The sequence below is a fragment of the Poecilia mexicana genome, unplaced genomic scaffold (assembly GCF_051168715.1).
Source record: "Poecilia mexicana isolate PSO_F unplaced genomic scaffold, ASM5116871v1 scaffold_17, whole genome shotgun sequence".
NCBI classification, from domain to species: domain Eukaryota; kingdom Metazoa; phylum Chordata; class Actinopteri; order Cyprinodontiformes; family Poeciliidae; genus Poecilia; species Poecilia mexicana.
Window position 1 is genome coordinate 14,602,028 of NW_028263386.1, and position 9,426 is coordinate 14,611,453.

Sequence of the window (9,426 nt, forward strand, 5' to 3'; positions counted from 1 at the left end):
TTCATTCATCAACGTTTACAGAAGAAGCATAAGCAAACCCACCTTATAGAACTCTAAATGCGCACTCATCCTTAAACGACGATGCACATTTGGAGATGATTGGAGTAGCATAGGACTCTGGCACAGGCTTTACATTAAGCTTGTTTTAAACCAAACCAAAGAAATGTGCAGAAAAGAATGTTGCAATATTATACGTGTTAATGAACATAAGGTCAGTCAATTCCTTTGTTGGAGTTCATTTAAAACACACAAATACCTTACTATTGAGACTACTGTTGCTACATCTGTCATAACTCTGCTAACAAGATTTGTTCCTACTGTGAAATGACAGAACTTAGAAAGGCATTGATGAAAAAGAATGCGTCTTAAGCCAAAATGAGTAATAATGTGTTCCCGATGGACTGTGAATAAAAATGCCTACATGCAGAATACACATACACACACAGTCAAAGTTTTAGTGCTTAGTTTTGATTCAGCTCTTCATTAGCCACAGGGCCCAACTCCGGTTAGCTCCAGTATTAGGCTCAATTAGAACAAGATCCAATTAGAGGGCTCCTTTCCCCTGGGGCAAGGAGAGGCAGGAAATGGAGACTGAGAAATGTATAAGTCGACAACATGCGGACACAGCCAACATAAACAAACTTACTTTGTTGATCTCTGGTGTTGCTACGCAGAAGTCCTATGGGAGTTAAAGCCCTGCTAGTCTAAGCTATGAGATAAAACAAAATAAAAAAAAAGCCCTGGAGCGAAACATGAACTCTGTGAACACAAGGGCTCCGACACCATGAAGGGAACGTCTGGGCCCAGAAAATGAAAAGCCCACAGGCGTTTTCCATTTACAGCTAAAAATCCTGCACTAGCTTCTAGCCAAGGTTTGTATCAGGCTCTCAAAATGAACACTAACACTATAGGAGGAACAAATGAGTACTTTTTCTATTGTCGCTCTATTAAATCTGCCGGTTAATCGACATATACCTTACTACTGATGGAAATCAATAATCTTGAGTAAGATAAAAGAAGAGAGAGAGAAATAAGGGACAAAAGCAATAACTGGAGAAACAAAGGGAGGAAGGGAAAAAAAAGAGAAGATAAAGATGCAACTTTGTGATTCTCAGCTGACTATTTCTGTCCTCCTATCCGTATGGTTTGTGGTAGTGATGGCGGCAATGTTTAGCAAGCTGTTTGGGCTTGCCCTTGCCTCCGGCTTCTTGTGTCCCTCCCCCGGGCGCCATGTGAGGGAAATGGTGTGTGGTGCGAGGGTAAACCTTGACCTGCCTGTCAGGAGGCTGTGCATGGAATGAAATGAGCACAAACAAAGCAAGGGAGAGGAGAGAGAGAGGAGGGGTGTCAGACAACAGCGGAGGAGGTATATTGCTTCACTTGCATCACAGCTGCACTCTTTTTAAGCGTGTGCATGTGCGTGTTCGAGATCCGACTCTGTCTCACAGGGCACAAAACCCACATCCATGTCAGGACGCACACATCTTCCTGATTGGGAGCGCTCAGGTGTTGTGGGCGGCATCCTCGCGCACGGCGAAGATGGAATGTGAAATGTTGCATTTGCCTTCATGTTCTGCCAAGTTATGTTTTAGGGGCAGATGGAAATCCCATTATGTCACATGCCTAACTTGGCCCCGCAAACTCTGAAACTCATTTGTGAAATTGGGTTCAGATCTTAATGAGTTGCAAAGTGGTTTTGGTCTTATATGTCTGCGGTGCATATATTTGTAGTGGCACAGAAAGTATAGCTGTGCATCGGCTCTGAACTCAGGTTTGCTGACAGGAAACTTGCAACTTGAAAAACCGAATTAGTGGTGTTTTCCTTTCTGCGTACACTAGGGGTTTCAGTTTGAAAATGTTCTCATATTTTTTACTCAATATCACTGGCTGTCAAACTTTTATAAGTAGTTTTAAAAAAACAGTGCCACAGGACATTGTGATTTTTTTTTTCTGTTTGTTATGTGGAAAAAAATAACAGTTTTAAGAAAGCAAATTAAATCAATAAATATGCATCCCATATTTATTCAGAAGCTGAAATGAACATGTTTCAAGCTGAAGGAGTAAACTGATATTCTGATATTCTCAAGAATATAGATAGGTTACATTCATTCATGGTTAGTGAGAAACTGGCTGGGAGTTCACTGACCCATTCAGAGACTCACTCAGACGTAGTTGGGGTGTTTGAGGACCAGGTGGGGGGGCCTGGGGCGCTCATGTTGCCCCACTCAAGTTGCTGTCCTGGGTGGTTGCCCATGTTCTTTTCATAGATATTGTGGTGATTGAGCCCAAAACAGATGTGCTCACTAAAAGTCCACTGTAGCTGGTTTCCTGGCACATGGGCTTTCGTGCCCTTTAGTTTATACAGGAAATTCTTAAAACTTTCTGTACTTCACACCTGTTATTTTAAAAATGATCATTCATCTTGCTAATAATTGTGGCAGAGCACCACTGGTGGCAGCCAGTGTACCACCAGTAGGACTGGTTCTCACAGTCCCAGAACCATGGCTCTAAACTAGTAAGTTGACTTAAATGTGCATCATGTCAGCCTACCTACCTGTAAAAAGCCCAGTGAAATCCATTACATACTTTGAGAACAACTCATGAATGGAATAATTAGCACAGCATGCTTTTCCGCCTGGCTGGAAGTCTCTCTCGATAATGAACAAAGGAAAGGAAATTAGCTTTTGTCTCATAAAGTCACAACTTCAAAGATCCCTGCCATTGCATTAATACAGCTATAGCCTGCAGCAGCGTGAAAGAGAATAAAATAAGCACCCTTACTCAGACCCCATTCTCCATCAAGGTCGTTCTCAGGACAAATACCAGGTGTTCGGACCTTATAGACCACACACGCTGCTCTGACTGAATAGGAATAATTAGATATAGAGGAGTTTACCAAGTCTTCTGGTGTGCAACTATTTCAGTATATCATCCTTCTATGCAGCTGATGTACAGTTAATCACACTAGGTTGAGGCTTTGGCCCAGGGCTTTCCCAGCTGTGCCCTCCGTGACCTGTGAAGGCTGTGTTGCCTAAGTGCTTTTCTAGTCAGCTACCCCGAGGAGTGTGAGTGATGCACTGATCTGGTGCTGGGTCATCCGGCTGGACTAGCATTGCTACATTGCAGCACATCAACAACGTTCTCAACAGTCAAGTATCTGCAGAAAACCTGAAATGCTCCATGATAGGTTGGGAAACATTTAAATAGAGAGCTGTGTCAATCGAAATAGAAAATAAAAAATCAACTTTCAATGTGTGCTAGCTGTAACAAAATGACAAAAGCTAATGGAAACAGTACCGATGACCAGGGAAGGGCAAGTGTTGTCCAAGGCGCTCTCGCCTCTCCTATCTCCTCCTTTATCTGCCAGGATCAGTTGTTAGTGCTGGCAGCTTTCCTTTCCTGTCCTCTGGAGAGAGGTGGCTCTCAGCTGGAGAGAGCTGCCAGAGGCTATGCACTGTTTCCATTGTGTGGTGAGACACACAGAGGCATTGAGATACTCAGTGCAGGTGTGGAAAGAAGGTAAGGCAGGGAACACACCTTAGGGGGTGGATTTTTTTTTTTTTCCAGGGAAAAACTTGTTTTTGAGGGACCGTTTTAGTGCTGACACATTTGTTGTTGGGAGGACTTATTTACTTGAGGTACGCTGTACCGGAGGGTACGAAAAGGCACTCAGGTGGAATGGCTTCTCTGTTATTTGTTACAGATGCAGGCTGCCAGAATTAACAGAAGTTTCACTGTTGATTCATTATAATAAGACCACAAGACTAATAATATTTAATAAGGCACTAACAAATAATAAACCGTTTAGGCACTGCCAAACTTTTGAACTACAGCATAAGTTTGGCCACATTGTATTAAGTAGCCACGTTTTAAGTAAAGATCAGCTGGTTAAGGAATAATCAGAAACAAAATAGAAAATGTTCATCTCCTTTTAAGTGAGTCTGGTCATTTCTGATTTAATTTACTAAAGCAGAAGTTAAAAAATTTATATTTTCTTTCCAAGGTTTTAGAAATTAAAATAAAAGATCAGACGCTGCAATACCCCATGTTAATGAAGAGATTGCTCGGCACAATCTATACATTAAAAATAGATTAAATCGATTAGTGTTATGACAATTTACATCAAAAAAGGCAGTAAACATGACGTACTTGAACTGCTTTGGTATTCTTGAACATCTATAATACAACTTCTGTTGCTGCCGTTTGTTTAATGGATTCTTTAGCTTTGATAGCACTCTTACTTCAGAGACTGTATGTTTAGCTGCGCCTCTTTTTATGATGGAGTCGTCAACTTTATGTATTATCTTTGAGAGTTGTTTTATTTTTGTGTTTGATTACCAATTAAAATGACCTATGTCTCATTTCTGGAGGGAGCCACAAACCAAAGGTAATGGCTTCTAGTGCCATTAAGTCTATGTACTTGGAAGTAGTACACAGACTTAATGGCTTGTGGAAGCACCACTGATACAAAGTCGAGGTTTAAGCTAGCGTCCTACCATTTTGTTTTTCATGAAGTAATCAACTGGATTTGATTGCATTGTAAAAAATAAATAAATAAATAAATAAATAGAAGAAAGAAAGGAAATGGACTGTGAATGACCTAATCAGAATCTGGCAACATGATTGCACCATATTAGAATACATTAAATGTTAAATAAATTTGGACTAATTTGGATTATTTATCATCAGTTTGTGAGTTTGACTTGTCTTTTAAAGGGTCTTGAGACTACATTTGATGTAAACAAACTTGAAATTACAGATACTTTCACAGTTCACTTTCAAGAAAACTAACTTCATAAAAGCACTGGTCTAAAGTATCATTTGTGATGCTGTTTGTCATAAATAGGAGCAAAACCACAGGTTTCCAAATTGTGACCCGGTGGCCATATGCAGCACTTGGAATGAATTTGTGGAGCCCTCAACCAGAAAAGAATAATGAGATGAATCCTATTTGCCACTAAGGGAGTTGATGCAGATACACATAAAAAAATAAATAAATGCTAGGGTGCAAGTTTGCAGGCTTTTCAAAAAAGATATAGAAAAATTAAAGACAGTCTTGAAATAGGAAATGTATTTGTAATTTATCTGCTTTTTTTGGCTTTCATTTAAATATGGCAATAAACCTATGAAACTAAAGTATATTTCATCTGCTGGAAAAGAGATGCTTGGAATCACAAAGCCAAATTACTTATTGAATAGTTCTTTGTTCAGTTGTAACAGTTTTATTTGTAATCTTGTATTATCTGTACATGAATCTGAACTCATAAATAAATGGTTAATTGCCATTCTCAACAAACAATCATAGCATGTTTACTTCTCAAACTATTCAGTGTGTCTAGTGGTTTGGGAGAGCAGTCGTGTGTGCTATGATGAGACATTAAGCTAGTTCCTGTACGAGGTCGTATTTCTTGATACGCTCACAGGGTGATTCCTCACATAAACACAGGACACAACCCAAAGCCGATAACCTCCTCTCACACTGGGAGGTTTTATGTGAAAGTGTGCCTTTTGCTAACTGTTAGTTTAAAAACTGACAGGCTACAAGACTCCCTTTGACAGGGTCTATTCATCTCTAGGTGTCAGCTGGAGAGAGGAGAAGGGGAACGAGGGAGGGATTAAAGAAACAGGGCGGAGAGAGGAGGTGTGTGAAGCGAGATGGAAGACCAACAGAGAATAAATGGGAGACTGGTGTGCGTTAACAGTAGGTGAGGTTTACCTTTAGCTTTGAATCATTTCTCTGATCATCCCTGTAGCAAAATTGACGAAAATTCATGTAGCGAGTGCTGATGTTTTCATCACTTTGGTTTTAATTATATGTCTCGCTCAGCATAGTCTTCCTTCTACCCGGCTAATTTAGATTGAGATCCTTCCAGGCTTTCCCCTATCTTTCATTTCCCTCCCCTCCTTCTCTCCTCTCTGCATCACATCAGCCTCTTTGTAGAAAAAAAAAAAAGAGGAAGGAGGAAAAAAAAAAAAACCTTCATGTCTGTGACTTTCTTGCCCTCCAGCGTATGAAGCCCTCTTTTATTTTGATCATCGCAGCACAATGGATTCATGCCATTCTGGCAACTTTATTCAGTATCAGCCCAAATTTACATACTGCTTAACAAGTTTGTGCATGACTGTTGATGCCTCTGATCAAAGTGCTTTTGGAAATCTTTCTCATCTGATTTTTCTTCCCCCCCCCCTTCACCCCCCCTTACCGTCCTTCATTTCGAATGCATGCTGCAGACAGGCATCTTTAACTCAGGGGCAAAGAAAGGTAACCTTACTGCTGCACAAGCCCAAATGTCATCCAACAAGAAGGGCTCATGTCCCGGGGATAAGGATAATGTAATCTAAGCAGTATACAGTGTATGAATGTGTGTCTTTGAGTCTGTGTGTCTCTGCACTCGCCTCAGTGTTTGTTGCAGGCTTGGGTTTGGGGGCGTAGAGAGACAGGGGATGACAAAAGTCAAAGCAGTCATGTGTCATTTTTGGTGCTGAAGGGCTGGGACCTGCCTGCGGGGCTGTCCTCTCTGTCAGACGCACTCAGATATCTGTGCTGTCTCTTTCTTTTGCTCTCTCCATCCTTCTCTCTGTCTTTATCTGATGCACGCCTATATACGCAGCTGTACGTCTGTGCCCTAATGTGCAGCTTAATGTTTCAGGAGCAATAAAAGCTGAGATGAAGCTCCGTTAAACAATAATATCTCAGAAAACAGCAGATGTTCAACCATAAAAACTCACTTTCCACATGCAAAATGAAACGATTGTTTAAGGTTTTTTTTTTTCTATTTAGAAAAGGGGCGATGTGATTTGTTCAGTAATCCAAAGTGTAAAAATCCAGCATTAAATCAAGTTATAAAAGGGCCACACTTCAAACCAATGGTTCATGAAATTTCCATAAGTATAGCAAATGGGAAATCACATGAAAAAGGCATCCGGTTTACTATGGATACTTGCGTACATACATGGCCACCAGAGTAAATAGCAGTGCTGCACACATTAAATAACCAAAAGAGAAAAATGGATACAAAAAAACAATGAAAAGAGGGTGTGGGTGGAAAGAGTGGAATCGTGGGAATGCAAGATTGCACCTCCCTCAGGCATTCAAATTATCCTATGGGCCGATGGTTCCTCCTTATGCGTCGGCTGACATTTTCCTGTAACCCCATCCCGAGTAATGCTATGTGATGTGTGTGACTGGCTTCTGCCACGGCCCTGAGAGGCCACAAACCCCTGGGGCCATTTGCTCGTAGCCTGCAGCACCCTGAGAATTGTTTATTTTATCTCTGTCTATCCCCCCACTTTTTTTTTTTCCTTCTCTTTTGCCTCTCCGTCTCATTTAGTCGTCTCTCCTGTTCTCCCTGTCTAGGCCAGTGGTGTCTGCTTTCAATTAGAGGAGGATGCACTCTGAGTATTCTTCTGGGAGACAAAACCCACTGACAGGTGACTCTTAAGGGGTAACTCTAAACCAAGCCTTCAGTCTCTTCATGCAAACTGTTAATATTCCGCCACCTTTCAGGGGACACGAAGGTAATGACAACAGAAGATGCTGCCGGTGTCTGTTACTCAGCTGTATATGTTTCTCAGTGAGATAAGACTGGAGGCAGAGTTCAAGAGGAAAACAGTAGAAAATCAATGTGTGCTGCAAAACTGTGAGCTAGGGGAAGAAAAAGAGAGATTTAAGGACATAGAAGATAAGATGTGTGATACGAGATAATAGACCGATATTCAAACTATACCCCTGGAGCTAGAAGTTAAAAGAGAACATTAAAAGAAAACATATTTGGATCACTTATAGATGTGTAAAGCCCGCATGAGCCAATATGTGCAAACTTTGCTTCATATTGATGCAAAGCCTGCCACCCCAAGGGCATGAGAGGAGGCAGCCCAATTTGCTATACACAAATATAGTGTATGTGTGTAACTGTCGACATGTGACGCGCAGAAAAGGGACAGTGTTGAGAGCGTAGCCTTTTATGACCCAACACACTCTGACAGCTCGGCCATGGCTCGAGGACACGAGCAATGTTGCTTTTTCATCTGACAATTTTGAGCAAAACAACTCCCACTCCATAGATTCAATTGTTTCGGACTGCCAGTGTGGCTGTGAGCTGAGGAACAGAGACAAAAACATGTCAGCGGCCAGTGGATTCTGCTCGCTGTTAGCTACAGGAGTCACACTGTCAATCTGCAGGACGGGAAGTGAGAGAAAATGTAAGCGATACGATAGTAGCTGCTTTTATGCAACACTGCCCTCTCCTGGTCCACGAAGCGAGGAGCAGAAGAGGCAAATCCTGAAGCTTCCGGAAATAAAAATCTGTTAGAATCGAAGGAGCGAGAGACGGGTTGCCTCGCAAAAAACGTTTTTGTTACTTGGAGATTTGTCATGTCACAGTCAACCTAAAGATTATTTTGTTCAAAGTTTTCTGTGATAGACTAGCATATTAATTCATAATTGTTAAATGAAAACGATACACGGTGTTTAAAAATAAAAATCTCAAAATCGTGCCATGCGTTTCTACTCAAATAAATTGAAGAGAAACTAGATATCTCCAGAGGTCTCTTTAATAGTATGTAGATTCTATCTAATTTGATCTCGCTATAAATACTTCTGAGGATTGTTTTAAATCATTAGTGAACAAATCGCATATGAAGACTAAGGAATACAACACACAGTTCAGAAATATATTTGTGAAGTTTAAGGCAGAGTTGAGTTATTTGACAATATCCCAACTTTTTATATCTCACATACTGTTTTCAAACTATCGTGTAAAAATATATACATGTACAGCTCTGGAATAAAAATTGAGACCACTGCACAAAACCTCATGGCTATTCCACCAAATATTGATTTCTGAACTCTTTCTGAGTGAAAGCATTGGTATTGTTGTTTGAACTTGTTTTCTTTGCATTATTTGAGATCTGAAACCACAAGGGTTAGGGTTTTTTTTGTTATTTTGACCATTTCTGATTTTCTGCAAATAAATACAAAATTTTTGCTTGGAATTTCAGCGACATATTGCCAGTAGTTGATAGAATAAAAAAAAAAAAAACAATGTTCATTTTACTCAGATACCTATAAAAAGTAAAATCAGAGAAACTGGTCATTTTAAGTGGTCTCTTAATTTTTTTCCAGACCTATATGTTTTTCTTTTTTTAACTGCAAACCTACCAAGAAATGGAAATAACACCAAAACCATTAGTGCAAGAAAAGCAATAGTAAGAGATGCAGCCAAAACATCCATGGCAACTTTGGAGGAGCTGCATAGATACACAGCTGACCCGGGAAAAACAGTTGCTAGGACAACAATTTGCTGTGCACACCACAAATATGGGCTTCATGCAAGAGTGGCAAGAAAAATCCCATTCACAGTCAGCCTGATATCATGCTGAGGACACAGCGAATGTATGGAAGAAGGCATTTTCGTGCTGTACTAT